The 7,355-nt window shown below is 41.1% G+C and overlaps 1 pseudogene; it reads left to right on the top strand.

The window, feature by feature from the left end:
* Positions 1 to 374: 374 nt before the first annotated feature.
* On the top strand, positions 375 to 6,972 carry LOC107910655 (mannan endo-1,4-beta-mannosidase 6-like; annotated as a pseudogene).
* The last annotated feature ends 383 nt before the right edge of the window (positions 6,973 to 7,355 follow it).

Below are 7,355 nucleotides of genomic sequence, written 5' to 3'. Positions count from 1 at the left end.
TCAAAGCTAGAGAGATCATTCTCTCTTCCATACTCTTCTTGTTTATCAATTTCAGACATCCACTAAGGATAACGTATAAATATGTTGTCCTCGGAATATGCAAAAATGCAGTGTTTTGGGGTCAGTTTTCAGTGCCATGGATACTTGCAAGAGATGCTTCCTTCTTTCATTGGCCTTTCTCATGGTTTTCTTTGAAAATTTGGGGACCAATGTTGTCTTTGGTTTTAATGGGAATTACAAGCACCATTCACCACATTTTAGCACAAGTCAAGGGTAAGCAATCACATGAGCATACACTTGTAATACAATTCTAATGTGACGTATTTATTGTCAGGATATATGATATGGAAGACGTGGAAGATGATGGCTGGCAAATGGTGGAGACAAAGGGGAATCAATTTATTGTTAATAGTCAACCTTTCTATGTCAATGGATTCAACACCTACTGGCTGATGGTAATGGCAGCGGATCAATCTACAAGAGGAAAGGTCTCTGAAGTGTTCCAACAAGCATCTTCAGTAAGACTAACTGTTTGCCGGACTTGGGCTTTTAACGATGGCCAGTGGCGAGCTCTTCAAAAGTCACCATCCGTTTACGATGAGGAAGTTTTCAAGGTACTAATTTCACTCTCAATTGACTTTAGATTAGTGGCAAATGGAATTCATCAGAAGCTACATAATGTTACATGTACTGCAGGCCTTGGATTTTGTGGTGAGTGAAGCAAAGAAGTACAAGATTAGGCTTATGATGTCTCTGGTTAATATAAATGGGATGCATATGGTGGTAAGCCACAATATGTAAAGTGGGGGAAGGCTGCCGGCCTCAACTTGACTTCGGACGACGAATTCTTCTCTCATCCAACTCTTAGAAGTTACTACAAGGCCCACGTTAAGGTAACTTCTTTTCAATTATATGTTACGGTTTTGCTTGTTGGAAGGGTTTTGACATTTCTCTGCTAATGTTTTCCTGGCATGTAGGGAGTGGTAAATAGAGTAAATACATTTACCAACATAACTTACAAGGATGACCCTACAATTTTCGCTTGGGAACTGATGAACGAACCACGATGTACCTCAGATCCCTCTGGGGATACTCTGCAGGTTCGGTTTTCTTTGGAAAACTAGTGACAAATCAAATTAGCTAATTTGGATATGATATGATCATATATATTGTTGAAGTTAGCTCCCATGCAGCAGCAAAGGTGGCCATGCAGGGAACGTGCTTCAATAGCAAATTGGTGCAGCAAGCTGAAGCTATTCATTTAGTTTCTTTAAATGAATGTTTTGTATTTAGTTAGGATCAAACTTAGTTGGTAGCTGCATTTTGATTTAACTAAGTGATGAATGACAAGTTTAGGTAGCTGTTTATGTATTCAAACAAGTTTACCAAGTTACTAGGCAAATTAGTGGTGTTAGGTAAGTTATTAGGTGGTAACTTGTTTGTTTTGCTATTGTAATCCCTTATATGTATTGGCATCATGCCTTCTTAAAATGTTAATGAAAATTCAGCTCATTTTCATTCAAATCTCTCTCTTTCTTTTCTGTTTTCCATTGTAAGTTTTTTCTTCCTTGATTGTTTCTGCTGCAAGCCTTGAGACTTGCTGTTTAAGCAAAGCTGAAATCAGCTTGCTGCTGCCTCTTGCACCAACAATTGGTATCTAGAGCCCTTGTCTTAGTGGACCTGTTGCTTCAAACCAAGGAACCTGATGGCTTCTTCAGGATTTTCACCAGCAGCCCCACCAGTCTTCAATGGAGAAGGCTTTCACATATGGCTGGTCAAGATGAAGACTTACCTACAGGCCTTCGATCTGTGGGAAGTTGTCAACAGAGATGCTGAGCCAGCACCACTGAGGGCTAATCCCACAGTAGCTCAGATCAGGCAACATGCTGATGAGAGGACCAAAAGGCACAAAGCCATGTCCTGCATCCAGAACTGTGTGTCAGATGTCATCTTCACCAGAATCATGGCCTGTGAGACTCCAAAACAGGCCTGGGATAAGCTTAAGGAGGAGTTTCAAGGCACTGAGAGAACAAGGCAACAGCAGTTGTTGAATTTGAGAAGGGATTTCGAGAACCTGAAGATGAAGGAAGCAGAAACAGTGAAGCAGTATGCAGACAGAATCATGGCAGTGGTTAACAGTATAAGGCTCCTTGGTGAGCACTTTGATGAGGCAAGGATAGTGGAGAAAGTCCTCTCCACTTTGCCTGAGAGATATGAGGCCAAGATATCCTCTCTAGAGGACTCAAGAGACCTTGCTACCATCTCTTTGACTGAGCTAATCAACACCTTCTATGCTCAGGAACAAAGGAGAGCTAGCAGAACTGAAGACAACCAGGAAGGTGCATTCAATGCCAAGGCCAGAGAAGCCTCGAGCATCAATGCTCCAAGAGAAAAAAAGCCTTGGAAAAGTAGACCTAAGCCTGATGCTGCAAGGAGCAATGACCAGCCCTACAGACATTGCAAAAGGCCAGGTCATCCAGAAGGCAGATGCTGGTTCAGGCCAGATGCAGTATGCCAATACTGCAAGAAGAAAGGCCATGTTGAAAGGGTTTGCAAAAATAGAACCAAGCCAAGGCAGAGCCAATTTCAACAACCAAAGGTTGAAGCTCGAGTAGCTGAGGACAGTAGTGACCAAAAAGAGCAGGTCTTTGCTGTGTCTTGCTTAGCTGCTGAGAAGAAATACTCAAAAGGTTGGTTATTGGACAGTGGTTGCACTAACCACATGTCACCAGATGCCTCCTTGTTTAAAACCTTGGATAGAAGTTGCAAAACCAAGGTCAAGGTTGGAAATGGTCAGTTCATAAGGGCTGAAGGAAGAGGAGAGGTGCTGATAAGTACTCCTACAGGCAACAAGATTATTCCAAATGTGCTTTTGGTGCCTGAGATTGACAGAAACCTTCTCAGCATAGCTCAATTGCTCGAGAAAGGCTATTCTGTTGTGTTCAAGGACAAACAGTGCCAGATTGCTGATCCAAGTGGATCAAGCCTTATGAAAGTCACAATGACTGACAAATGCTTTGAGGTGCACTGGCCAAATGACTCAAAGTCAGCATACACAGCTTCTGTTGATGATTCCAAGCTTTGGCATCAAAGGCTCGGACATGCCAACTTCAGATCACTGGCTCGAATGGCCAAAGAGGGCTTGGCAGAAAACTTTACCAGCTCAGTAAAGTATGATGATGTGTGTGAAGTTTGCCAAATGGGGAAACAGGCAAGACTGCCATTTCCTACAAATTCAGCTTGGATAGCTTTTGAAAGACTGCAGCTGGTGCACTCTGATGTATGTGGCCCAATGAGGACTGAATCACTAAGCAAAAACAGGTATTTCATCCTCTTCATTGATGATTTTACAAGGTTTTGCTGGATTTTCTTCTTAAAACACAAGTCTGAGGTAGCTCAAGTGTTTGTGAAGTTTAAAACTGCAGTAGAGACAGAAACAGGTTGCAAGATGAAATCGATAAGGTCAGACAATGGCACTGAGTACACTTCAGCTCAGTTTCAAGCCATTTGCAATGATGCTGGTATCAAACACCAGCTTACAAATGTCTACACACCTCAACAGAATGGGGTATCAGAAAGAAAGAACAGGAGCTTGATGGATATGGCCAGGTGCCTGCTGTTTGAGAAGAAACTGCCCAAGACCATGTGGGCTGAGGCAGTAAACACTGCTGTCTACCTTCAAAATAGGCTTCCTACCAAAGCTCTTGCATCCAAGACACCTTTCGAGGCTTGGTTCGGTTTCAAGCCTTCATTGGCACATCTGAAAGTGTTTGGTTGCCTGTGTTATGCACAAATACCAGCAGCAAACAGAGACAAGCTCTCTAAAAGGGCTCAACCAGGTGTTCTTATAGGCTATAGCTTAGTTAAGAAGGGCTACAGGGTGCTGGATCCTTTGACAAACAAAGTCCAAGTGAGCAGAGATGTCATCTTCGATGAGAAGGCTTGCTGGAATTGGGAAAAGAGTAAACCAGAAGCTGCTTCAGAAGACCTGGTGCCTAATCAAGCTGAACTCGAGCACCTTGGTCCTGAAATGGATGTTGATGATGCGCTTGTGAGAGGCACAAGACCCCTAGATGAGATTTATGAAAGAGCACAAGCTGCTATAGCAGAACCTAGTAGTTTTGAAGAAGCTGAAGCAGATGAAGGTTGGAAACAGGTTATGGTTGATGAAATCAACATGATTGTGAAGAACCAGACATGGGAGTTGGTTAAAAAGCCTGCCAACAGAAAGACCATTGGTGTAAAATGGGTCTATCGAGTGAAGCACAATGCAGATGGAAGTTTAAACAAGCTAAAGGCCAGGCTAGTTGTGAAGGGCTTCAGTCAAAGGTATGGTCTGGACTACTTGGAAACATTTGCTCCAGTAGCCAGACTCGATACAATCAGATTGCTGATTGCAGTTGCTGCTCAGAACCAGTGGACAATCCACCAAATGGATGTCAAGTCTGCATTCCTCAATGGATTCTTAGAAGAGGAGATATATATCGAGCAACCCCTAGGTTTTATAATGCCTGGTAAGGAACATTTGGTGTATAGGCTAAGAAAGGCCTTGTATGGCCTAAAACAGGCCCTTCGAGCCTGGTATGCTCGAATTGACTCATACCTGGTCAGTTTGGGATTTGAAAGGAGTGCTAGTGAGCCAACACTCTATGTTAAGAGGAATGGAGCTGAAACACAGCTTATTGTGTCACTGTATGTTGATGATCTTCTAGTGACTGGAGGAGACAAGTTTATGTTGGCTGATTTCAAAACAAAAATGAAGGAAATGTTTGAGATGTCAGACCTGGGATTGATGACATATTTCTTAGGAATGGAAGTCAATCAAGTAGAAGGAGGAATCCTCTTGAAACAAAAGACATTTGCCTTGAAAGTGCTGGCTAAATTCTCAATGGAGAATTGTAAACCAATGAGCACACCAATGGCTATTGGCATGAAGCTATCGAGCCAAGAGGAACATGAATCTGTCTGTGAAACAGATTATAGAAGCCTTATTGGCTGTTTGTTGTATTTGACAGCAACAAGACCTGATATTCTATTTGCTGTGAGCATGCTGTCACGATTCATGCATTGCTGTAATCAGCAGCATTACAAAGCAGGAAAAAGGGTTCTGAGGTATATCAAAGGTACCTTCAACCATGGTATATGTTTCAAAAGGGTCAAGGAGTTGAAATTGATTGGCTATACAGACAGCGATTGGGCTAGTTCAAAAGATGACATGAAGAGCACCTCTGGTTATGCTTTTACACTTGGCTCTGCAATGATTTGTTGGAGCTCAAGAAAACAAACAATGGTGGCTCAGTCAACAGCTGAAGCTGAGTATGTAGCAGCTGCTAATGCTGTTAATCAAGCTGTGTGGCTGAGAAAAATTTTGAGTGATTTAAACCTACACCAGAATGAAGCAACTGTGATACATTGTGACAACAAGTCAGCAGTTGCTATTGCCAAAAATCCTGTCTTCCATGGTAGGACAAAACACTTCGATATTAAACTGCATGTGATAAGAGAGATGGAACAAGCTCGAGAAATTGAGCTGATTCATTGCAGCTCTGAAAATCAGATTGCTGATATCTTCACAAAGTCTCTTGGTGTATCAAGATTTCTAAGCCTAAAGAGGGAACTAGGAGTCTGCTGCATAGAAGCTGAGGAGGAGTGTTGAAGTCAGCTCCCATGCAGCAGCAAAGGTGGCCATGCAGGGAACGTGCTTCAATAGCAAATTGGTGCAGCAAGCTGAAGCTATTCATTTAGTTTCTTTAAATGAATGTTTTGTATTTAGTTAGGATCAAACTTAGTTGGTAGCTGCATTTTGATTTAACTAAGTGATGAATGACAAGTTTAGGTAGCTGTTTATGTATTCAAACAAGTTTACCAAGTTACTAGGCAAATTAGTGGTGTTAGGTAAGTTATTAGGTGGTAACTTGTTTGTTTTGCTATTGTAATCCCTTATATGTATTGGCATCATGCCTTCTTAAAATGTTAATGAAAATTCAGCTCATTTTCATTCAAATCTCTCTCTTTCTTTTCTGTTTTCCATTGTAAGTTTTTTTCTTCCTTGATTGTTTCTGCTGCAAGCCTCGAGACTTGCTGTTTAAGCAAAGCTAAAATCAGCTTGCTGCTGCCTCTTGCACCAACATATATATATGTATGTACTCTCAATTACCATAACCGCATCCTGAGGCAACTATATTCTACTATTGCCGTTATCTTCTAGTCATGGATAGCAGAAACGGCAGTGTACGTTAAGAGCCTTGATGCAAAGCACATTTGGTTGAAATTGGAGTTGAAGGATTTTATGGTCCCTCAGCACCTGCACGAGCACAGTTTAACCCGAATTCGTATGCAACTCAAGTTGGGACCGACTTCATACGGAACCATCAGACTCTCGGAGTTGATTTTGCTTCTGTTCACATTTATGCAGATTCCTGGTAAAAGCTATCTCATTTGTCTATTCTTCATATCATGTGTATGACAACAACTTAAATGGATGATTTGGTGAATTTTGCGAAGGATTTCACAAACAATTTCTGATGCTCATCTCCAATTCACAACAACATGGATGGAAGCTCATATAGAAGATGCTGAGAAATATCTAGGAATGCCTGTAATCTTCGCTGAGTTTGGTGTATCCTCAAAGGACCCCGGCTACAACTCATTGTTCCGAGATGCTCTTATTAGCACCGTGTACAAGACAGTGTTGAACTCGACAAAGAAAGGAGGGAGTGGGGCTGGGAGTCTCTTGTGGCAGCTGTTTCCCGAGGGGATGGACAACATGGACGATGGCTACGCGATCGTCCTTGCAAAGTCTCCTTCGACATTGAACCTTATATCCCTTCATTCCTCAAAACTCGCAATATTTAACTCCATGTGTTCTTGGAAATGCCATTGGGGTTGCAAGAAGAAAAATGCTTTGGAAACAATCATCTACCATGATGATTTGTAGAAGCTGCCAACATCATCATATCTTTAATGGAGGTTACTATATATAACAGACAGCTGTTATTATTATACATGCAAATTTTAAAAACAAATAAGATGTTTATCTACGGTCCCCCACGACTGGTATAAAGCATTTCTTTCTCTTGGCATATTGGATACCATCTTCCATTAAAAATGCATTGCAAATTTCAAACAATTAAAATATTCATTTGGGCCAAAACATATATACTAATTCCTTTATTTTGTTTGGATTCAGATCAGACCATGACATTACTTCATTTCTTTATCCAAAGCTAATTTTAAGATTTATATTAGTCAAGGTTTAACTCACTGGTTGTTTTTTCAAAATAAATTCAATATTAAATAAGTGATTTTAAGTTAACCTTTTTCAAATATTAAACCAAATACTTATATAATTTAAT

This window comes from Gossypium hirsutum, chromosome D02 (assembly GCF_007990345.1).
Source record: "Gossypium hirsutum isolate 1008001.06 chromosome D02, Gossypium_hirsutum_v2.1, whole genome shotgun sequence".
Taxonomy (NCBI): domain Eukaryota; kingdom Viridiplantae; phylum Streptophyta; class Magnoliopsida; order Malvales; family Malvaceae; genus Gossypium; species Gossypium hirsutum.
Note: the sequence above shows the minus strand (reverse complement) of the source record. Positions and strands in the feature narration are given on the sequence as shown.